At 45.0% G+C, this 25,154-nt stretch overlaps 1 protein-coding gene across 1 annotated transcript in view; it reads right to left on the bottom strand.

The window, feature by feature from the left end:
* FSTL4 (follistatin like 4) overlaps nt 1-25,154 on the bottom strand; it is a 570,524-nt gene that overhangs the window by 278,464 nt on the left and 266,906 nt on the right. The gene's annotated exons all lie outside the window — the stretch shown is intronic.

The raw sequence follows: 25,154 nt of genomic DNA, 5'->3' as shown, positions 1-25,154 counted from the left end.
CTAAATGACTTAATGGAGCTAATGGATCACAAAAACAGAACTAAACTAAAACTAAATATAAATTTAAGTACATGTAGGCTACATACCCAGACTGCCAAATAGTGACAGAAGGGATAAGTTTGAATATCCATTCAACTTGGGAAATCATCTTTTTTCTCTCTAAAGATTAGCAACCAGGCTCTGATGTGCTGCATACTGTATTTCTGTTAAATATATAGGATGGCATTTCTGTTTGGTGCAATTACCTTGCCATAATAAACTCTCTAGACTGTAAAATTAACCCCTAAGGTGTTTAGTCTTTAGAACTGTGCATGTTATTAGACACTAAGATCTACTTATACAGTACTCAAGCTTCATGAGAAAAACTCTCATTGACATTCTACTGAGGGTGAGAAAATGATTTAGATGTTTTGGGACAATGACTGCCAGTATTATCATGCTCTTTTCTAGATCTCCAGCAAATGCCAACTTAAATTCCTCTTCTATGACTTACCTTACTTATTGTTTTTCTAGTTTCAGTTAACAGTATGACACACTCCACGGTAACAAGGATGGGTTGTTCTCTCAAAACACATCCATTCATGCTTGACTTGAGAGCCAAGGGGTATAATGCACTGACTACATCATAGATTCTGAGTGACAATGGTATCTATCTTCATGTTTAGTCAAGCCCTTCTTATTTCTTGGAATAACTCCACATTACCCTGATTTTTAATTCTTCCTTCTAAGCTATCCTCAGAGTTTACCTGGACCCACACCACCTCCCTACCTTCAGGGTGCCCCTTATCCTGCCTTCCTAAGTCTGGAGCCAGCTATAACCAAGGAGCAACTGGTATTAGCAGCCTGGCCCATCCTGGGGTGGGTGGGGCTCAAACCCACAACCCTATGTTTTCCAGGCAAATGCCCTATCCCCTAGTCCACTCCAAGACTCACCCTACCCCCCTACCTTCAGGGTTGAAGATGGTCCACCACTGTATACTGCATCTTCACCCTTGGGTTGAAGAGGACTGACTGGAACTCATTAATGCTGCTCTCACAGTCAAACAGAGAAAGCTATTAGAGGGAAGGTTGCAAAGTGATGGTCTCCCCAGGAAGTAGTGAGGGGCAACCCAGACTAGTACGTGGGCCGCACAAGTGGCCCTCCTTTATCTCAGTAGGCTTCAAGATTGTTATAACTAAGATGATCTCCCGGCACTGAGTAGTTTTGGTAAGTGCACTTGCATACCTAGAATTTGTGGTGTGTACCGATTGAACTGTAGCAGTACTTTGATTGGATGCAGAGAAGGCACATGGCTTTCACAGTGTTGTGTGTAATCAGCATGCACCTCATTTCACATGCCCTTGCTTTCAGTGCCTGTCACTTTTGTAATAGTGGAAGGAAAAAATAAATAGGCAGATGAAAACCAGCAGACTCTTGCAACCCTGGGCATGGGCAATGGTAAACAAAATGTCTTGTGGACCACACATAGAACTCTAATTGGCTGCATGCAGCCCAGGGACTGAAGATGATCCACCACTGCCTTCGAGGGTAAGCATAGTACATCTTCAGCATCCCTAGGCACAGCTAATAAGAAGGGTCTGACATGAATTTGGGACTCCCCCTTTGACAGACACAGGGCCAGATTGTAAACCTTGTTCTCCCCTTAAGAACTACTTTTTCTCAATAGTCCTATTGATTTCGGAAAGTCCAGTTGACAAGTTAGATACTGAATGAACTCAAGGTGAATATGGGGTTCATAATCGGATTCATAGAGACTATTACTACAGCCAGTTTATTATGACAATAGTATAATATTGACCAGCTTTGGTCAAACCTCCTCCCCAACCCAACTCAAAAAGACTACATATAGCTAAAATAACAAAGGTTCAGAGAAGGACAACAACAATCATCACAGGTTTAAAAAATATATATAAATCACCAGGGACTTTAAAATATTAGGGTATTTAGTTTGGAGCTGAGCTGAGACCAACAAACAGCAAGTGGCTAATAGTCTTCTCTTAGATCCCACCTCCTAACATCAGGTGTTTCACTGCAGCAAAGAACCTCCTTGACAAAACTCAAGAGATATCACACCTGCCACTTTTCAAAGACATAAGGAAGCATCTGGCTACCAACTCATCAGCAAAAGATCAATCTGAACTATGTTACTACCCATCTCTATGGTGGACTCTGCCACTTCATGGTAAATAGAATTCAGGTGGATAAGAAACTGCTGGGCTACGTCTACACTGGCCCCTTTTTCGGAAGGGGCATGCTAATTTTGAAAGTGGGAATAGGGAAATCCGCGGGGGATTTAAATATCCCCCGCGGATTTAAATAAACATGTCCGCCGCTTTTTTTCCAGCTTGGGGAAAAGCCGGAAAAAAAGCATCTAGACTGGCCCGATACTCTGGAATAAAGCCCTATTCCGGAGGATCTCTTATTCCTACTTTGAAGCCAGAAAAAAAGCGGCGGACATGTTTATTTAAATCCGCGGGGGATATTTAAATCCCCCGCGGATTTCCCTATTCCCACTTTCAAAATTAGCATGCCCCTTCCGAAAAAGGGGCCAGTGTAGACGTAGCCCTGGGGTTCAAGCGGCCACATGATCTCGGGTGAAAGCTCAAATGTTTCAGATGCAGGCAAGGTGTACAGCATATGGCCACGCCTAAGAACTCAGGAACAGCCGTTTGGGTAACTGTGGTACAGTTGATGACTCTGTACACCTATTGAATGTCTGCTCATCTCATGCTGGTCTATCAAGAGAACTTTTCAGACTTCACACTGCTGATCTGAGACTGCTGAATAGTTAAAATGTGTGATGGCTAACTAAGCCCTTTTGGTGCTTTTCCCATTTTTTACTCATATATATAGTATCTCATCTCCCTCTGGTACATTTTATATTTTGTACTCCTTTCAATCTTTGTTATGTCACTTGTGCATAATCATATATATAGTAGCCCAATGTCTGAGAGTCTGTAACGCTGAAATGCTGGCTGTTCCCTCTGGGCAGCCCGTGCTGCATGGGGAGTGCGGGGCCCAAACGGCCGCTTGCATCACTTGCTCCTCCACGGTGGCCCGGCTGAGAGGCGCAGATGTCAGCCAAGTGCCACAGCGGGAAGGGAAGGGGTGTTGGGGGGTGACGTACATGCCCAGGGGGTGGGACCTGGCCATGTACGTCACCACCTCACCCCCCCCCCTTCACCTCCTGCCATGGCGCTCGTCTGACTTCTGTGCCGCTCAGCCAGGCCGCCACGGGGAAACCCAAATGGTCACTTGCTCCCCTGCAGTGGCCCGGCTGAGTGGCGCAGAAGTCAGCCAAGCGTCATGGCGGAAGGCAAAGGGGGACGTGGAAGTGACCTGCGGCGTGACAGCGGTTCCAGGCCCCGCCCCCTGGCCATGAACATCACTGCCCCCCTTCGCCTCCCGTTGTGGTGCCTGGCTGACTTCTGCATCACTCGGCCAGGCCACCGCATGGGAGCAAGTGGTGCAAACGACCGTTTGGGCTCTGCAGTCCCCCAAATGAGAGGCCGGAGGGGGGGAGGAAAAGAGAAAGAGAGAGACAGAGAGAGAGGCAGGAGGCAGAGGAGAGCTGAGAGAGATGGGGGGAGGCAGTAGGAGGAGGAGAGAGAGAGAGAGAGAGAGAGAGAGAGAGAGATGTAGCGAGAAACCGGAGGCTCAGGAGAGAAAACCAATGTGGAGGAGAGACCTGAAAATCCCATCTTATGACGGGCTAATTGGCTAGTAATAATAATTAATAATAGACTAACCATGGCACATCCTAGGAAATATATTTACGGCAGTGTTGTATCAATTTTTGAAAGGAAATGTCGACTATTTCTTTCCTATTCAGGAACAATAGAAATGTGGGCTAAACCAGAGATGGCAACCTTTTGTTTTCTGAGGCCCCCCAATCATGCCATAAAAATCCACAGCCTACCTGTGCCACAACAACTGTTTTTCTGTATGAAAAGGCCAGGGCCAGTGGTAAGAAATAGCAAGTATGTCAATAGGGTTACCAGGTGTCTGGTTTTTTACTGGAATGCCTAGTTAAAAACAGACCCTGGCAACTCTGGTTCCTGCAGCTCCTAGGCTCAGGGGCTCTCGGGGAGGACCTATGCGCTACTCTTGCACCTGCAGGCACTGCTAACTCATTGGCTGGAAACTCTGATCAATGGCAGCTGCAGGGATCACACCTGTGGGCATGAGGACAACACATGGAGCCTCCCTGGCTACCCTTCATGTGCCTAGAGGTCATAGAATGTGGTTCTTGCTTCCTCAGAACTGCGGTAAGTGCTGCCTGGGCCCTGTACCCCAAAGCCCCTCCCGCACCCCAACTCTTTGCCCCAGCCTGGAACCCTCTTCCACACCCCGAGCCCCTCATTTCTGGTGCCAGAGTCCACTTCCCTAACCCAGAGCCCTTGCTCCCCCTGCATACCAACCACCCGCCCCAGCTAAGAGCTCCTTCCTGCAATCCAAACGTCTCATTCCCAGCCCCATCCCAGAGCTCAGACCCCCAGCCAGAGCCCTCACAGCACTCCAGTATCTGAACCCCCTGTCCCAGCCCAGAGAAAGTGAGTAAAGGAGGGGGACAGCAAGAAACTGAGGGAAGGGAGATGGAGCAAGCTGTGGGCTTGGCCTCAGAGAAGAGGCAGGACCTTGGGCTGAGGCAGAGCAGGGATGTTCAGTTTTGTGTTATTAGAGGCAACACAGAAAACTTCCTTCCTGTTAGCTACTGAGCATATTGTCACTGCTGAACTAACTGGAACACTGACATCCAGCGAGGCGAGTCCGGAATGTGGAAAAGGTTACTTGACCTCTGAACAATACTCGGAAAGAACACAACACGATAACAAAGGGCAATAACCCCAAATGTATGGAAAGACAGCACAGTCCTGAAAAGTGGCAGATTCGGGCATCTGGAGGGAGTGGGATTAGATCCCTAGTAGGTGTAATCTAAACTCAATGAAATTACGCCCATTTATACAAGCTGAACATCTAGCCGCTTGTGTCTGAACAATGGTAACTAAGTGCTTTATGCAGGGGATGCATAAACAAGTCCTGCTGGCAACATCCTTAATTTGGCAATGACTAGTATTGCCAGGGGAGCCAACAGCCACACTGGGTTCCTGGGGGAGGCCCAGCCCCAAGTTTCTGGAGTGGGTGGGACCCTCAGGCAGAAGGGCAGGTCTGAGGGCAGAAGGCCCTCAGACCACAACATCCCCTCAATACTGCCTGGAGCAGGTCCTGTGGCACCCTGCCTCTCCAGGCAGCCCTAAGAGCCTCCCGGAGTGCTCCATGTGGTGTGCCAATGGTGATTTAAAGGGCTCTGGCCACCACCATTGCCACAGTAGCAGTGGCAATGGTGGCCAGAACCCGGTGCCCCTTTGAGTCACCAGGCCATGGGCAGTTACCCTTCCCCCTCCCCCTCCTTGTTGGTGGACCTGATTATTGCCAAATAAACAATGGAAATGTCAGCACTGCTCTCTTAGGGTATGTCTACACTGCAGGGATTTTTTGGAAAAACATCCGTTTTTCTGAAAAAAAAAAACCCTCCAGTTACATTCACACTGCAATCACTTACTTTTGGGGGAAAAATATTGAAAGTTCAAAGGGGTTTTTCCAACATTGGTAAACCTCTTTCTACAAGGAAGAAGCCCTTTTCTGAAAGAGCACTTTTGGAAAAAGGCATGTGTGGACGGGGAAGAGGGAGTTCTTTTGAAAGAAGAGGAAAGAGGAAAAAGCACAGGTGCCTTGGTGGCCACTCCATCCATATTAATCACAGCTTAAACATGAGATAGTGTCCATTCAGTGTGGATGCTGTCTTTTGAAAAAGCAGATTGCTTTTTTGATGCGCTTTTGCTGTGTGGACGCGCTCTTTTGGAAGAAGTTTTTTCGGAAGGTCTCCTCCAGAAAAGCTTCTTCCGAAAGAAGCCTGCGGACTAGACATAGCCTTAGATTACGAATCCGGGGAGAAGAAAGGCATGGAAAATGAAGCCCTGTGTAATCACAATCTTGGCTTCTGACAGAAGTAGATAATGTGCATTGTTGGGGCTAATATAAGGTGTCAGCTGCAGCTCACATGGGGGAGAGAAACATTGAAGCAATCTGTTCCTGAGCTGTCTCCTTCCCTACGGACCAACACTGCTGGAGAAACAATAAGGGAAGTGAAAGTTATGATATGTATGGTAGACCACAGGGAAAAAATGGTAACGAAAGGGAATGTTGACCAAACGTTTGCAGCAGAGGTCAAAAAAGCAATAGAAAGTAAGAAGTCCCCTGCGAGCTTTTGTCCAAAAGCAATAGGCCAGGAAATACAAAAACCACCGTGACCAACTCTAAGCATTCAGGCACAGAGAGGATATAAATGTTATTTATGTATGGCTGCTATAAAATCATGCCCATCATTCGGTGGAATTTTTTTTAGTAAATACACAATTAGGGACATATTTGTAAAATGTTGCTTCTGTTTTTGTGTCCATAAGGTACAGGTAATTGGACCACAGTTATCTGTGTGTGCAGTTACTGTCACTTGTAATTGCACCCAAAGATCAGATACTAAAATGTCAAAGTTGCCTTCATAGCACAATTAGACCTCCAGACATGAAAGAGGAGGCTTAACTAAGTCTTATACATCACACACAATAAGCAAAACAGTAATGTGTGAAACTCAGGAGAAAAGGGGAATATTTAAAAGGAAGTTTTCCGCTCTTTGTGAAACCATAAAAAAAAGTTACTTTTTTATTTCAGCTTTTTGGATAAAGAGCCAAAGTTGTTTCTCAGATTTTGGTGATGATAGAGCTCTTAATAGTGTAAAAAAATATTCTTAGCTTTTGGATAAAAAGAGGTGCTAAAAAGAACAAGAAAAGGCTGAAAGAAAACCTGAAAGACATTCAGTAAAATCTTAATTAATGTGAAGAGCTTAAGGCCTGAAAAGCAACTATAAATCCAAGCTGTGTAGATCTCTGATTAAGGTTTACCTTCCTTGTCATGTTCTGCAGGAGATTGGAAATGGTTATAGTCTGGAAACACATTAATGAGATGATAACAAAGCTTTGCTACGAAAGATAAAGCAGTGAATAATTCAATTTAGTGACCAAATCGGAGGTGCAAAATCCACCCGGAGAGTGACGTGGAAAATGGAAATGAATGCACTTTATTGAGGCTAGAGCTGCAGTTTCAAACTCTGGTGAACAAAGCTTTATCGCCTCTGAGCTTCTCAGCTCAGTAGGCTCACAATCCATTACAGCCTTTAAGTGCCTCTTAGCAAGGCTTGACTGATAAATGCTTAACAAGGGGGATGTCACCTTTCTTCCTCTCCTGGTCCTGTGTTTATGAAACAGATATTTCCATTTGACTCCTACAGTGGATCCCCCTTGTTAAGAACCTTGCCCTGTAATATAGATGATGAGGAAGAGCTAGCTAAAAGAAAAATTAAACAAAACTTGGGAAACCTCATAAATGACTCAAAGGGAATTTGAAGCATCCTGAACGAAGCTGCTAAAATGGAAAGCAATGGCCAGAACTAGATGGATGCTGATCTCACAGAAAAAACATGGGGCTAGCTCCTCCCCATGGTGTGTGAGAAAATGCAGAAGGGACGAACATCTCTATATCTCTTGCTGCTGTTGCTGACCTACCACATTGCCTCTTCTGGTAGGTAGACATGACCTTTTCTGTCACACACAGACTGCATCTCTGGGGAGCGGTGGAGGGAATGAATAGCAAAATATGCAAAGGCCAGAACCTAGGATGGGACTGCTTTGTGCTCTGACACATGCTTCAAGTTCATTCAGTCATCCCCAAATGCCTTGCCCAGAGTGATGGAAAAAAGTTGTGGAGGGATGCTACGAGGGATGACCTTGATGGTGGTTACTTAGGGTGCTTAAAGCATCATCATTCTTAAAGGACTTCTTATACTTATTTGTACACTACTCATTGGATCCTGCCATCTTGCTCTCTGTCCATAGCCCCTTGTCACATGCTCTTCTGTAATGGCAGACAAAGGAAGGAGATGTGGGTACATAAAAGCCCTCACCTCATAGGCGCCAACTCCTTGGGTACAGCAGGGCCGGGGGGAAGAAGTGGAATGGGAGCAGAACTTGATTGGAGAGAGTGTTGAGCACCCCCCTGGCTGGAGGGGAAGTTTGTGCTTATGTTTTTATGTCATTCTCCCACCCACCCCCAAACTCCCTCCTACATGGGACCGGGCTGTTACTCTCCCTTCCAATAGCACAAACTCAAATGGCTCCTGGTTTGAGTGAGAAAAGACTTGTACTATATGTGACAATGAGTAAATTAAAAACACCAAGCTTTATCCAAAGGTACTGTGACAGACCCAGACCAATTCGCTGCTGCCATCTGATGGAAGGCAGATATGTTGGTCAATGGGTGAATAGTTTTCTGTTCCCTGAATGACCAGGGCAGGAGCTGCTGCAATTCAATTAAATCAGGTAGGCATTTGGGGCCAGTTAAGAACTTGCCAGAAGCTGCAAGCTAACCAGAACACCTGCAGCCCTATAAAAGCCTCTCTTCCGGGGATGGGCGGGGAGAGGTAACCCAAGGACTGGGAGTGAAGAAGTGCGCTGGGAGAGAACTGAGGCCTGCAAGTGAGAAAGTGTGCTGTGGAAGATCAGGAAGGACCTGTTCAAACACCTGGGAGAAGGTTCTGGGAGGGATCCTTTAGGGAAGTGGTCGAGGGAAAAGGCTGCAACCATGGGAGTGGAAGAAACTGCGTTGGGGTGCCTGGGCCAGAACCCAGAGTAGTGGGGTTCTGACAGGGAGACTAGGACTGTGGAGGAGCTTAACCCCTAACCCATTGACAGGCCTATGATAGGAATGGCTCAGTAGGCTGTGATATTTGCCTCTAGTAAAGGGAAAAGGCTAAGTAGAGGACCACAGTGAGCCTCTGAGGGATCTTAGAAATGCAGAACCCTTCACCCCTGAGGCAAGACCGAAGCTTTGCCACAATGCATATATTCTGAGCAGTGATTCTTATATAACTATGACTTGTAGGGAAGAGCAGTCAGTGCTAAGAGACAGTAGAGTCTCCCATTTCAAGGCTGAGCAGCCCTTTGTGCGTGTCTCTCTCTAACATTGAGCCACATTCTTCTAGGGATGATAACCCTCTATGAATATATTTTTACCTGGTAACAGTGCATATATTGTTCCTATGCCTCAGAAAACTAATGAATCTGCGAACAAACCATCTATTGCTTTGTGTTTGTTTTATCTGGAAGTGTGGAAAAAGTGAATAGTTATTTACTCCTCCCCATAACACAGGAAATGAAATTAATAGGTAGCAGGTGTAAAGCAAACTAAAGGATGTACTTCTTCACACAATGCACAGTCAACTTGAGAAACTCCTTGCCAGAGGCTGTTGTGTAGGTCAAAACTATAATAGGGTTTTTTAAAAAGCTAGATAAATTTATGGAGTATAGGTCCATCAATGACTATTAGCCAGGATAGGCAGGAATGGTGTCATTAGCCTCTGTTTGTCAGAAACTGAGAATGGGTGAAAGGGGGATGGATCACTCGATTACCTGTTCGGTCCATTCCCTAGGGGGAACCTAGCATTGGCCACTGTCAGAAGACAGAATACAGGGCTAGATGGACCTTTGATCTGACCCAGTATGGCTGTTCTTATATAAGAAAACATAGGGAGGGGTGAATTAAAATCCAGTGTACTTAGGAGAGGGACAGACAAAAAGAAGAAAGGACCTCAATACGCTGCTTTCAAAGACTTCTAATATCAAAATGACCCTTGAAAGCAGAGAAGATGAGCATTGACCAAGTAATGAAGGATGAAAATACCATGAAAGAAATATGAGAGTCATCAATAACTATATACATCAGATATTGACTTAATGAGAGCCCATTGTTTCTCTCAGGACTAATAAAACTGGCCTTTAGGTTTGTGGACTAAATCCAGCAGCTTTCCTGAGCAGGCCCAGTTTTACCACCAATGAGTGTGTTGAGCCATCATAATATGAATGTGTTACAGGCTTGGGTCAACCATACATGAGTTTATGGAACTTACATTGGCATTTGTTAAGACTGCACACTGTGACAAAATCCCTTGGTAGCTCCCTGGGAATTTTGCACTTCTTGGTTGTTACTTGAGTGCCTCAGAGACTCACAGAGCCCCCTTTGTTGCCCTGGGATTTCCCTAGAGGCAAGGGTCCCCGCTTACCGAGTCATTCTCATCATAGGCCAGTCCTTGGGGTTCGTTTGGGTTCGGTTCAGCTTTGCTCTGTGAACCTTCCGATAACTTCCTCTCCTGCTGCCTGGGAAGAAATCCTTTTATAGGAACCCCGGAGGCCTTAATTGGCAGCAAGTGCTTAATTAACCCCAGCTGCAAGCTGCCTCCTAATTAGGCCTCTATTTTCTACCCTGGCTGCTGGGCTGTGTTCAGGTGAGGCTAAGTTGGAAACAAGGAAGTATTAACCCACCTCCCAATATAGCTGCCTTCTATAAGAGTTTTGCAGTTTGCAGACTGTGGTCTGTCACAACACACACAAATGATAAGCAGCGGAGCGGTGCGCTGACGTGTGTATGAATGCGCCGATGCACGAGGAAGCCATCACATCTGCTGCATGTGAACATCAGGAGCTAGAGGAGGATGTAGGCAAACTTTGATTTAGCCAACTCTGTCATAAATTTAAAACAAGATACCATCTAAAAGGTAACAGGAAAATGGAAGAGGCAAAAGCTACTACAACCTATCGTTGTCCTGCCCCTCTTTTTATAAGAAAACCTGGACAAGCCTAACGTTCCAAGGCCTTACTAGAGTGCTTCAGTCAACAGGGACTCATGGAATTCCAAGGCCTAGCAATTTGTTTGTGGCCCACGGTTTGGTTTGCATTTACACAGGGCTCAACACGCGGCCCGCGGGTGGGATCCTTTGAACATGGCCTCCACTGAGAACACACTCCACAATGGTGAGGCATCTCCCAGGCAGGGTGAGCATTGAAAGACACAAGGCTGGCTAGAACAGACGGGTAGAGGGTGTCCACATTTCTAGCCCCCAGGGAGGAGATGCCGGGAACGCCGGGGCATCGTGGAAAGTGCTGGCTACTTAGTCTTGTGGGCAGAGCTTGAGAGGTGCTGACTGGCTCACACTGGCCACGTTTGGGTCTGGCACTGCAGCTTAAGGCTTAATCTTTGTATTCATGCCCATTAGTGTGAAAGAAGCTATTTGCATATATATGCAAATATATTTGCTTGTATATGCAGACACACTTAAGTTGCATCCCTTGGCATGTGCTGTGAATATCACTATGGGTCCCGGGGCTTCCAAGGTTGAGTAGCTGGTGCCTTAAGCCCCATTCAGAATGCTACATGAGGAAATATCATGAGAGTTTGAGCAGTCACAGACATGTGCTGATACCTAATTTGGGCATTACCCCCTCTCTTAACCTCTACAGGATTGGGAGACATAGATACACTCTCTCCTCCACTCATTCCAGCTCCATCCCATGGAATCTGATACCCGAGGCCAGGACAAACTGCCCAAATCTGCAATCCTGTGAAAGGAACAAACCATCAGGACAGCTGGTGCAATGCAACCTGAGCCTCTGCTTCCCAGTCCTGGACCAAATGAACTGCAACCCTCCTGCAATCATCTCCTGTGCAGGACATACCCCCGGATACATAAAATGCAACACTGATGTTAGTGCTGTACATGCAACTACTGGCTTACTAGAGAAAGAGAGTGGGGTGTTTCTGGCCACATGAGTGGAACAGGAAAAAGGCAGCTTCTGTCTCGAGTCACTTTGTATGGGAGTAGCCTGTAAGTGGTGCTGGGATTGACCAATAGAAAACTCCTCATAGAGGTGCAGCTGCTGTTGGCTGATAGGCACCACTCTACTGCTCCAGGTGTATGGACTCTCCTCCAGACCCACCCCAATTTCAGCTTCAGCACCCCTTTGCAGAGAGTGAAAATTCCTAACCACAACAAGCCAGTTTTCAGCTGCCACACATATTTGGATTAGATGTTGCAAGATAGTGAGTCAAAAGGAGAGTCGTGGGTGCAGTTTGAAAGTCCAAAAGTTTTATAGCTTTGTCCTGAACACACAGCAGTAGTCACAGTGCCGGACTGAGCCATAGTTGTGCCCTAGGCAGTGGGCGTGCGGCGCATGCGCGGCCCCGGCCCCGGGTGCGCAGCACCCCTTACCACTTCAATCAGGCGCCCCCATAGGTTGGCACCTTGGGCAGCTGCCCAGCTAGCCCCCCCTACCAACCTGAATCCAGGCCTGGCAGGAGACCAAGACCCCAAAGTTGTCGTCTTTAGAATTAGATCCCTTCTGACTTTGGGTATTCAGCCTTCTTTTAGGAACATGCACAAAGGGCAGGGTATCAGTTTAAGAGCCAGGTCCATTGAATTAGTCACTACTAAAGACTGCAGATGAATGTTTAAACAATTGATCTAGCCAACACCACTGAGTAACACACTAAAAGGAGCACTTAAAGAAGGAATTAATGTGATTAATCCAAATGCAAAGTGGCTGCCTTATACATCTGGGATTTCCAAGGGAGGAGCGCTTCTGCAGCGCAGTAGTGCAGCCCAAACACAAAAGGCCTAGTATTGAATTAGAAGAGCTAAAGCTCCCCTGTTGTAACAGATAGCTGTTGTTGAGCATTTTGTTTTTCTCTTTTTCCTTCTTTCTCTCTAAAAGGCACTAGCATGCAGTGTCCATGCACTGTGATGAAGTCCGGATTTGCTATCCTATCACACTGCCATTGCAGCTACAATTAGGGTTTCCAGGCATCTGGTTTTCCACTGGAATGTGTGATTTAAAAGCGACCTCGGTGGCTTTGCTTAGCACTGCTGACCAGGCTGCTAAAAAGTCTACTAGGTGGTGCAGAGAGTCTCCCAGTCGGCCCTGGTTCCATGCACCTCCTGGAAGAAGCTGGCATATCCTCCATGTGCTCCTAGGCACAGTGCGCTGTCTCTGTCCTTACCCTGAGCACTGGCTCCACAGCTCCCGTTGGCTAGGAACTGCAGTCAGTGGGAGCTGTGGGAGTGGTGCCTGCAGGTGAGTGCAGTGCACAGAGCCTTCTTTGCTCTTCCACCTAGGAGCTTCCGAGAGCCACCTAAAATAAGTGCCTCCTTGAGTTTGCACAACCATCCTGCTCTGCCCCAAGCCTCTGCCACAGCCCTGACCTCCCTCCTGCACCCAAACTACTTGCCAGAGCCCTCATCCCACATCCCTCCTGTACCCCTACTCCCTGCCCCAGACCTTAGTCCCCACCCACACTCAGAGCCCTCATTAGTATCTCTCCTTCACCCCCAAATGCCCAGCTGGAGCCTTCACCCTGTACCCCAGTCCTTGCCCCAGCCCTGAGCCCCCTTGTAATGCCTCAAACTTCTTATTGCCTGCCCCATAATAGAGACTGCACCCTCCAGCCAGAGCCATCATCCTCACACTCACCTCAACCTCCTTCCTGAGCCCAAAGACCCCTCCCACATCCTGGACATCTCATTTCTGGCTCTACATTGTAGCCCACACCCCCTCCCATACTCCAGCTCCCTCCCTGTGAAAATAAATGAGTAAGCAAGGGTGGGGGAAAGCAAGCAACCGAGAGAGGGGAAATGGAGTGAGTGGGGGCAGGGCTTCAGAGATGAGGCTGGGCAAGAGGTGGGGCCTCAGAGTAGGGGCAGGGCAAGAAAGTTGGCAATCCTACCTACAATCATTAGCCAGATGAGGTTCCCCATCAGTGATTGGTGCATGTTTCCTTACATGGATCATGAGACATTGTAAACTAAGCTCGGTCCTGAGAGTTTTTTGATCTGTTGTATAGATTACGGTGAAACTGCAAACCCACCTAACCAAGGCCTACTTTAGCTGGACAAGACCTGGCTATTCTAACCCCCCCAGCTATTCTAAACTTTCACCTCTTCCCAGCTGTCTGTACAAGAGTGGCTGATACTTTTACACATCAAAAACTCACATCATATTGCACAGCAAGGAAAAATGAGTTAAAATGGGTTACACATTTTTTGAAAGATGCATCATATGTTTCTCCTTTCATCTATCTTTAGTATTCACATTCAGTGCTCTGCAGAGTAACTATACAGCAAATATGAAAAGTCAGGATGGGGGTGGGGGAGAAATAGGCACCTATATAAGACAAAGCCCCAGTTATCGGAACTGTACTCAAGGTTCCCTCTAAACTGCGTGGTAGCATGGCACAGCAGCTGCTTAATCAGCTCCGCCCAGCCAGGGGCTCAGGGCTCTGGCACAGAGCTGCCTGGTGGGGGGACAAGCACTTTTCCCTCAGCGACAGCAGCAGCTCTCTGCTGAGGGCAGACCAGCTAGTCTCTCCCAGCTGGTAGGGACAGTAGCACACTGAAGGAAAAGGACCTTTACAGCAAAATGTATATTTTCCAGTCATCAAGAGCAGAGGGGTGTTTCCCCCTTTGTTGGAATACTAGGTTTTTATCATCGTCTGTTTTATTAAAAAAAAGATATAAGCTGCATCAAATCTATATCTGAGAGCAAAGCTATATCTAAACTAAGTACATTATATGATCATAAAAAACCTATTATTATTAGCACCGGTCAAAAATATTTGAAATGAATGGTGTTTTTCTCCTCTTTTATGGAAAAAATATTTTTTTGTGAAAAAATTGTGCCCATCTCACATTTTCTCCCTCTATAAAAATTTTTTATTCTGTCTAGACTGCAGAGCTTCCAAAAAAACTTCTTTCGAAAGAGAGAGTCCACTCTGCAAAAGTGCATTATAAAAGTGATCTGCTTTTTTGAAAGAGAGTGTCCAGACTGAATGGATGCTCTCTCGCATGTAAGCTGTGATTGCTGTGGACAGAATGGCTTCCTTTTTCTTCTTCTTCCGAAAGAACACACCTTTTTGCGAAAGAGCTCTTTTGCAAAAAGGCTTCTTCCTCGTAGAATGAGGATTATCAATGCCAGAAAAACCCCTCTGTTCTTTCAATTTTCTTGTGGAAGAACACAATTGCAGTGTGGCCATTCCTCGAGTTTTGTCAGAAAAACAGCTGTTTTCCAAAAAAAATTCTGTTGTGAAGACATAGCCCTAGAGCACAGACTTCTCCTTATCTAAAGGAGACTCTCCATTAGCTGTTTGTAATATAGGGCCCATGAGGCACAGTGAAGCAGTTTTCATTCCATTCAGTAGAGGACAATGTTATATATACAAACTAGGCAGATAATCACAAAAATCTTACCTAGAGGTGACTAGCTGAAAATTGAAACTTTAACACACACAATTATTTGTCTTTCTAATTCTCTGGCTTTTCAGATAGGATAGCCAACAAAAGACTAAAATGACAATAGATTATTCACTATGTCATTCACCATCCACAACTATTAATGGATATAACTAACAGACATATTCTCCCCCTTGATTCTACAAACAACTCTCTTCCTGTCAGAAACTTGTTCCGCATACATATCACAGGGACAAAAATATAGTTTTTTCCCTTTTCATTTTGATAGCCCTTTATTAAATTAGATCTAGGCACCAGGGAACAACTTGTTTCATTTTGCAATATGCTGAATAATGGAGTATTTGGTCTGACACAAACAGAAATGGAAGAGCAAGTGAGAAATACTTGTTGATTTTAATCTCTCTTCTTGAACCACTTAGGGACACAGACACATGTTATTAAAAGGCTATCTATCTATCTATTTAGTTCCATTAAAAAATATAAGTGGCCACTGGATGTCACAATTTCTATATAAAATACAACAGAAAGGACATTTTTTGGTAGTAAAAACAATGATCCTCAATGACATTAGTACGATAGAAGATCCATGTACAACATTTTGGAACATTATTCATTGAAGTACTGCTTTGTCGCTATATTATCTATAATTAACCTCCCATGTATGTTACTGTATGCATTCCAAGAAAAAAATACCTTCATTGTGTCCTGTACCACAGAACATCCAATACCTCCACCTCCCAAATGTTCTATCAACTTTACAAATAGACATTCAAACAAGGTATGAATTCATAGCTCTGAAACACAGCCACCTCATGTGTACATGTATGTGTAGAGGTGCGGGGAGAGAGATATGGCAGCTGTTTCAAAGCACACAGCAACATTACACAACAAGTGAAAAAGAATAACACATCCGATTGAAGTGACAGAAATTTCAAGTTAGAATGTAATTACCCACTTGGGATTTAATAGGAGCTTTCTCAATTTATCCTTTAAAAAACATATCAGGGCTAGGATCATAACGATAGGAAACAATCCTGGTGTTATAAATTCCATTAAGAGAACTGATTAAGATTCAGACAGCTCATATTTATGGAAATTGCAAACTAAGTCCATAAAACCTGCAAAAAGTGATGAATGATCTTTATTTTATCACCGCGAGTTAGTCCCATTGACATCAATCGGTTTATCAATGGGACACGCAGAGTACCTTAAGTTAAGCATGTGCATAAATTATTGCAGGACTGGGATGTAAGGGATGTATTCCACTGTTGATGTTCATGCTGAAGGTCCACCCCAAGGGACATTCAGGAGCCAAATTTTCCCATTAGGATTGCCATGCTGCACACTCTGCCTTCAATAAAGCCAGATTATATGCATCCAAGGACAAAAATTTGGTTGCTCCATTTTCATTATTGACATATAGAAACATACCTGAATTTCTATCATCTAAGATATACTAAAACATATGCCACTCATCTTTTATATGCAGTGTCAAAGTGGGTTTGCAATCTGTTGCTCTGAGCATCTGATCTATTTTTACTTCTATATTGCTCAGACTGAAAAATATTCTGTGCCCAAGCTGAACACTGCTACTCACATATCCGTCATGGAAATGTATTTTATGGACAGTTTAAGACATGACATGAAATGAATTGCTGATAGAATTTCTCTGAAAGCAATCATAGAAGTAGGGACTATATGCCATAGACATTGACTCCTAGCTCATCTTAATTCTTCCATACTGATAAGAGTTCTGCTGCCAATGGCAGTGATTAAGAACTGTTTTTGTTTAGGAATCCATTGATTGTCTGCATAGATCATTCCATGCACTAGTTCATCTCTGTGATAAAGCATTTCCACACCAATGTTTTCTGAAGCATTAGAAGGAAAAATGTTGAAGAGGGCACAAGCATGTACACTGAAAAGTGGCAATCATTAAATTCCTAAACGGAAGCAGCTGGACAGCTCCTAAGTATTGCTGTCTCTGTCAAAGATATAACTGTAGTATCAAATTAGTACCATAAAAGATTTGAAACTCTTAAAAAGAAAACAGCATTGTGCCAATTGCCTTACAGCACAAGTATTTTTTCTTCTGATCTGAGGATCTTCCATTACTGATCAACAGTTCCAAGAAAGTCCATTCCTTCCAGTTCTATTCTTGTCAATTGATAGAGTGGATTTAACAAAGGCTCTTTTGGCTAAATCTGCACACTAATTGTTGAAACTGAGTTATCCAAATGAAGCAACTCGATAGAACAAAAATGATTTGGATTCTTATTTCAGTGTGTAGTCTGTTCTTGTATTAACTTCTGGAGCAAAAGTAAGGCACTCAGGCATTTATTACACTTTATGACTGAAATGTGCTAGCGTGCATGTCATCCCTGATATTCCATAATGAAGTTTGGTTTTCACAGTCATCAGAAAGAAATCCTTGTCCTCTATAGTTAGGGAAACACAATCATACTAGCACCAGCTATTTGTAAACATCAATGCTGTCAGCAGAGCACCAGCAGCCATAGCTAGAGCCCTCCATATCCACCAATATCTGCAGACTATCCTTAGAATCATATGATTCTAGGATTCTAAGGATAGTGGAGCAGATACCCATGCATGGCTCTCGCCCCCTTCCTTACAGACCCTTGGTGGAGTGGGGGTGCAAGGGCAGGCCCCTGCACTGCCGGCAGGGAAAGAACACAACAAGTGCCATCCCAAATCTCCTTGCAGGAGAGACTGAGTGCCAGTCCTGCCCGGCCACCCTCTGTCCCACCTCTTGAGCCCTGACCTTCAGAGCCCCATTCCCAGGTCCCTGCTACCCCTTATCCCCAGTCTCTGCTTTCATGCTGCCAGCCTCTTCCCCGCATGACCCTTCCCCCTCCTTGCTCATCCCCTCTCCTTTCCCCTGTAGATGGTTGTTGTGCAGATTATAGTAAAATCTGGCTCACAGATTGCGAATCAGATGATGAGGTGAGCCTGGCAGATACAGATTGGATATGATCCAAGTTTTTGTCTCTGTGCAGGGCTTTAGCCATAGCACGGACAGAACCTTTGTGTTATCAATGACTAACTCACTACCTAGATTTCACTCCCAGGTCCCAGCTAGTTCAGAATTTAGCAGCACAGAAGTTTCAGATTATTTGCTTGGCTCATCAAAGTTCAGGGAACTTCTGCTATTGTACCTGCAGAGCTAGGCCTAGGAGCAACAGAATGGTCAGGGGATCTCCATAGCAGCAGAACATCACTCCACTCAAACTCTTCACAGAGCAGAGCTCAAGGGATTCAAATCCACAACAGGCACTATTCTATGAGCACTTCTAATCTTACCTCTCTCTGTCTAGCACTTTCTGCATCTGTCTCCAGAGAGAGAAGAAAAATGACTTGATTAAGATTCTCCAGTGCTAGCTGCTCTGTTGTGATTCTCCTGTGGAAGTGCCACATTATTATATTTGCTGTGTTCTCTCTTTAACGTCAATTGCTTGTTGTCTTATGTATGAACAGCTGGGAAAACATTTGCAAGAAAGAGCCTCAGTTAGATCTAAAAAGAGATGGGTTGGGCCATTTCCACTGTGCATTTTATTTCTCTCTATTTCTGTTCAGACATCTCATGAAGTGGTTTTACCCAGGAAAGCTGATGCCCAAATAAATCTGTCAGTCCTTAAAGTGCAACAGGACTTCTCGTTCTTTTTGTTCAGACAGGGATATTTCACTAATCTGTATTAAAATCTTGTTACAGTCCAGTCAATCATCTTTTACACTGCACTCCTTCAAGGACTTTATTTTACTAAAGCAGCATGGTCTAGTTGCAAACCTCAGCAGTTACACTAATTTCAAATAGAGGAAAATTGCTTGGGCAATTGTTTGAGTTCCAGACTACATCCTATGGGAGATATTGAACAGTGGCAACAGGTTATCTCAGACAACTGAACAAAAACTGCTGCGCTGTCTGTGATGTCTGTACAAAGAAACCCTAGAATCCATAAAAGTGACAGACTTTAGATGGAATGAATTACTAGGCCTTCTCAAGTTGTTTCTGTGTTACAAATGCACCTTTTTACTACTTCATAAATAGGGCTGGACTGAAAATAAAAATGAATCTGTTAATATAAATGGTTTTTTCACCTGTTGAATGTATATATTTGGGTGTGTCTAAACTACATGGCTCCGTCGATGGAGCCATGTAGATTAGGCTGATCGGCAGAGGGAAATGAAGCTGCGATTTAAATAATCGCGGCTTCATTGAAATTTAAAAGGCTGTCACGCTGAGCCGACAAACAGCTGATCAGCATAAGCTGATCAGCTGTTTGTCAGCTCAGCGCAGTAGTCTGGATGCTCCCACGCCGACCTGAAAGCCTTTATCGACCTCCCCGTTATGCCTCGTAGGATGAGGTTTACCGGGGAGGTCGATAAAGGGCTTTCATGTCGACAGGGGAGCGTCCAGACTGCCCTAATGTGCCGACAAACAGCTGATCGGCAGAGCGGGGCAGCCATTTAAATTTAAATGAAGCCTCAATTATTTAAATCGTGGCTTCATTTCCCTTTGCTGAACAAATAAATCTACATGGCTCCATCGAGCCATGTAGTCTAGACTTACCCTTTGTGAGTTCAATAGATGTGTATATATTTTATATATGCATATGTGGATATAGGGACACATATATGACTACGTGTATATGTATGGACACATATATGTTTGTGTGTATATGTACATCTATGTATGTGTTCACATTTACATTAAACAGGCACATACATACACAGTGGCACTGGAACAATTTTTAGGGTGGGGGGGCTGACCTATGCCTCCCCTTACCCTTATCCATGCCCCTCACTGCTCCAGGTTGGGGCCACAGGTGGGGCAGCTGTAGCATACCAAACACGGCGCCAGCAACTGGGACTGGCAACATCTGAGACCCCTGGGTCGGCAGCAGAGATCCTATGACCAGTGATCAGGACCCAGGGCTAGCAACAGGGCCATGGTTGCCAGGCATGGGGACAACAATGGGAGACACCAGGCCAAAACCTGGAATGTTGCAGCAACCCACCACTCTTCTACTTCCACACCTTGGCATGCACGCACACACTTTTGCATATATTTATTTCAGCACACATAGTGAATGCATAAGAAGGGCTCAGTCCCACCCTCGAATATGTAAAAGCATTTATCAGAGAGGCAAAAACTCTATCCTAGTTTCAAGGGGTACTGTACCAGCCCCTAAAGTGTAGACATTATTGAAGCTAAAACTATGCTGAGTTGAACAAACATTTGAATCACTGTGAGGATTTACTTTTTGTTCCTGAGCTCAGGCACCCAGGCTGTGATTTTGTCCTTACCCACAACTACTTCCAATTTGGAGACAATTCCTATCTCCAAATCAGCGGCACAGCCATGGGCATTCACATGGCACCACAATATGCCAACATCTTTATGGCTGACCTTGAACAATGTTTCCTCAGCTCTCGCCCCCTAACACCCATACTTTACTTACGCTACGTTGATGACATCTTCATCATATGGACCCACGGAAAAGAGACTTTTGAAGAATTCCACAAGGATTTCAACAACTTCCACCCCACCATCAACCTCAGCCTGGACCAGTCCACAAGGGAAATCCACTTCCTGGACAGTACAGTACAGTTAAATAATGGACAAATTTCAACCACCTTATATCAGAAACCCACGGACCACTACTCTTACCTTCATGCCTCCAGCTCACATCCCAGACACATTTTTTTAGTCAATTGTATACAGCCAAGCCCTATGATACAACCAGATTTGTTCGGATCCCACAGACAGAGACAATCACCTACAGGATCTTTACAGAGCATTCCTAAAACTGAAATATCCACCTGTGGAAGTGAAAAAACAAATAGACAGAGCCAAAAAAGTATCCAGACATGAACTACTTCAAGACAGACCCAAAAGAGAAAGTAACAGAACTCCTCTTGTTGTTACCTACAGTCCACAACTCAGACCCCTCCAATGCATTATACACAATCTACAACCCATCTTGGAAAATGAGCCCTCACTCTCAGAGGCCTTAGGAGAAAAACCCATTCTTGCTTAGGGTGTGTCTAGACTACATGCCTCCTTCGACGGAGGCATGTAGATTAGCCAGATCGGAAGAGGGAAATGAAGCCGCGATTAAAATAATTGCGGCTTCATTTAAATTTAAATGGCTGCCCCGATCTGCCGATCAGCTGTTTGTCGGCAGATCGGGGCAGTCTGGACGCGATGCGCCGACAAAGAAGCCTTTCTTCATCGGCACAGGTAAGCCTCGTGAAACCAGGTTTACCTGTGCCGATGAAGAAAGGCTTCTTTGTCGGCGCATCGCGTCCAGACTGCCCCGATCTGCCGACAAACAGCTGATCGGCAGATCGGGGCAGCCATTTAAATTTAAATGAAGCCGCGATTATTTTAATCGCGGCTTCATTTCCCTCTTCCGATCTGGCTAATCTACATGCCTCCGTCGAAGGAGGCATGTAGTCTAGACACACCCTTACAGACAACCCCCTAACCTGAAACATATTCTTTCTGATAACCATGCCACACTACCACATCATAAACTTCCAGGAACCCAGCCCTGCAACCAAAAAAGATGCCAACTCTGCCCACATACCTACTGGAATTCATCACTGGAGCAAACAATATAAGCCACAAAATCAAAGGGTCATTTGACTGCACATCTGGTAATTTGATCTACACCATCAAATGCCAACAGTGGCCCTCTGCTATATATATTGGTCAAACTGGACGTTCTCTGCGGGAAAGAATTAATGGACACAAATCGGATATATGTAAAGGGAATACTCAGAAACCCGTTAGAGAACATTTCTGCTTGCCTGATCATAATCTGACAGATCTGCAGGTGGCGGTCTTGTTACAGGCCAGCTCCTCAAGCCAAATTCACAGGGAAAGCCTGGAATTATATTACATACACAAATTCAATTCACATGCTAACAGGAGCAGCCTGAGACCGGCTGTAGTAGCTGGCACCCTAGGCGGAAGGCGCGATCAGCGCCCCCGCCTGCATGGCCATCAATGGCCATGACGTAATCACGGTGCGCTTGGGCTGGCAGTGCCCTAGGTGATCACCTAGTCTGCCTAAGGTCACGGGCCGCCCCTGCATGCTAATGGACTCAATCGTGATTTAAATTGGCGAGGACTCTATCACTGAAGGTGCTAACACCTTTCTGAGTGGTATCCTTCCTGTTTTAGCAATCTATCTAGTGATTTTGATCTTTATCTGCTTAGGTTTAGCACCCATTCTCCAGATACTTAAAGAAAAAACAAGAAGGGAGGTGGGAGACAGAGCATCATTCTCTTCCCCTCCTTGCCCTTTCCCTTCTCCTATTTATTTTGAATTTTCATATCCCCTACTCATAACTCCGATCATCTGAAGAAGTGGGCTGTGCCCACAAAAGCTTCTACATGTTTTGTTAGTCTATGAAGTGCTACCAGACCATTTGTTGTTATTTCTCAGGTATCTAAAATGAAATGGTTATTGGTATTGCCTCACACCTTTTTCTCCATAGGTTTCAATCCAGCTGTTTAAAATGTATGATTGTAAATAGCACCAAAGATTCCTGGAAGAAATCTATTTAATATTTTGTGCCATCAGTTTCTTGTGACCGTTGCTGGCCTTCTTCCATGATGATGCTTAGAAAAACCAGCTTCTGCTGTGAAAGTATTAAAAGTGTCATGCACCATTAATAAATGGCAATAACACTTTATTTGAGGCAGGACAACTTGAGCCTACATTGCTTGTCTGTATCAATAAGGAAGAATGGATGAAGATGGTGCCATATGCCAGCTTCACTTACTGAGAAGTAATTTTATAACCATTAGTCTGTACTGATGCATGGGCTATGGAAGCTGATCGTTTCTTCCAAAACTTGAAAATTACCTATCAATTTTCACTAGCATGAACATGACGCTATAAAATTGGGCTCATGACTTTGACGCTGATGGAAGAACACTGTTTCTGTGTTGCTTTAGTGTTAGCTGACGAGCAAAAGAGAAAAGCCAAAGAGGCGCACGATAGCGCATTGCCAGAGAGAACAATGTCCATAGCCAAAGGCATGACACAGGGCAGCCAACAGCCATCTCGGGCCCCTGGGCAAAGTAAGGGAGCGCTCTGCTCTGTGCTCCAGAAGGGATGAAGCCTCAGGTGGAAGGGTTGGGGCCAAGCACAGCTAGCCCTCAGTGCTACAGGGACCACAGCACCCCCGCCCCGCAAGATATTGCTGCAGCAGTGGTGGCTAGAGCCCTGGGTTCCTTTGAATAACCAGGCGCTGGGGCATTTGCCACCTTTGGCCCTCCCCTATCAGCAGGCCTGGCTTGACAAGCTTTAAGGGCGTTGTTCTTCATCTTGACTGTCCCTTGCAGGGTCACTGAGTCTGCCTCCTTCCCTAACCCCCAATTGCATGCGAGAAGTTCAAATATGGCCACTTGTCACAGCTCAGAAAAGCATCCAGATGTTTGGATGCCCATTCATATCAGTTCTATGTGATTAATTAGAGTGGCGATCTCATGAGACCAGGCTATCAAGTGAGATTTCAAGTGCTGCTAGCTGGAAAAATCCCAAAGTAGCTTCTTTCTTGGGATTTTCATGCCTCTTATTTTGTGGGAAATCCCTAAAATGTCACCAGCATATGAATTCATCTTTAAAATGTAGCCTGCATGCAAGGAACAGTGAACACTTTCTCTACCTCTCATCCACTAGAAACAAGACATGCGTCCTTGGCTGAGCTTGTCAACCTGTTCACAAAAACTCCCAACCACCTGTAATCAAGCTCAGGATTTTCCACCATGTTAGTCATACTGTCTCATGCTTCTTGTAGAGGTTCTGCAGAGCAGCCTTAATCTCCGAAATGCAGGTGGACATTCTCTGTTGCTTGCTGGGCACAGACAAACTCTTTTGCTGCAATTGGCAAGGAGCTGCACTTCCTGCTGAACAACCTCAGCTTTTCCTAAAGTCACAGATTTCATTTCCTACTGGTTGAACCTCCCAGTTTTATTTTTAATTCCCACAGAGCAGTATTTGTATCTCTTCTGATAGCTTCTTTGGTATGTTTTCTCTCAAGTCGCATTTGAGCATCTTTCGGTATTTTTGTGTCCTCTCTTAAAGCTTGCCAGAGTCAGAGCATATTTTTCTCTTCACAATCTAAGGGTTATCTAGTCCCACCCATGTGGGGCAGGGGGAAGGGAGCAATTGCCCTGGGGCTTGGTGATTCTAAATTATAGACTCATAGACTTTAAGGACAGAAGGGACCATAGTGATCATCTAGTCTGACCCCCTGCACAGTGCAGGCCACAAAATCTCACCCACCCCTCCTAGAGTAATCCTCTCACCTATATCTCAGATATTGAAGCCTTCAAATACTTTGAAGACCCCAAGATGCAGAGAATCCTCCAGCTGTGATCTGTACTCCATGCTACAGAGGAAGGCGAAAAACCTCCAGGGCCTCTGCCAATCTACCCTGGAGGAAAATTCCTTCCCGACCCCAAATATGGCGATCAGCTAAACCCTGAGCATGTGGGCAAGACTCATCAGCCAGACACCCAGAAAGTTCTCTATAGTAACTCCTATCATCCCTCCATTGACCTATTTCCCATTGATAATGAATGGTCAATTAGTTACCAAGATCATGTTATCTCATCAAACCATCCCCTTCATAAACCCATCTAGTTTAATCTTGAAACCAGATAGATCTTTTGCCCCCACTACTTCCCTTGGAAGGCCGTTCCAGAACTTCACTCCTCTAACGGTTAGAAACCTTCGTCTAATCTCAAGTCTAAACTTCCTTCTAGCCAGTTTATATCCATTTGTTCTTGTGTCCACATTGGTATTAAACTTAAATCATTCCTCTCCCTCCCTGGTATTTATCCCTCTAATATATTTAAAAAGTGCAATCATGTTCCCCCTCAGCCTTCTTTTGGTTAAAGTAAACAAGCCAAGCTCCTTGAGTCTC

This window comes from Pelodiscus sinensis, chromosome 16, assembly GCF_052426305.1.
Source record: "Pelodiscus sinensis isolate ZL-2025 chromosome 16, ASM5242630v1, whole genome shotgun sequence".
NCBI lineage: Eukaryota > Metazoa > Chordata > Testudines > Trionychidae > Pelodiscus > Pelodiscus sinensis.
Note: the sequence above shows the minus strand (reverse complement) of the source record. Positions and strands in the feature narration are given on the sequence as shown.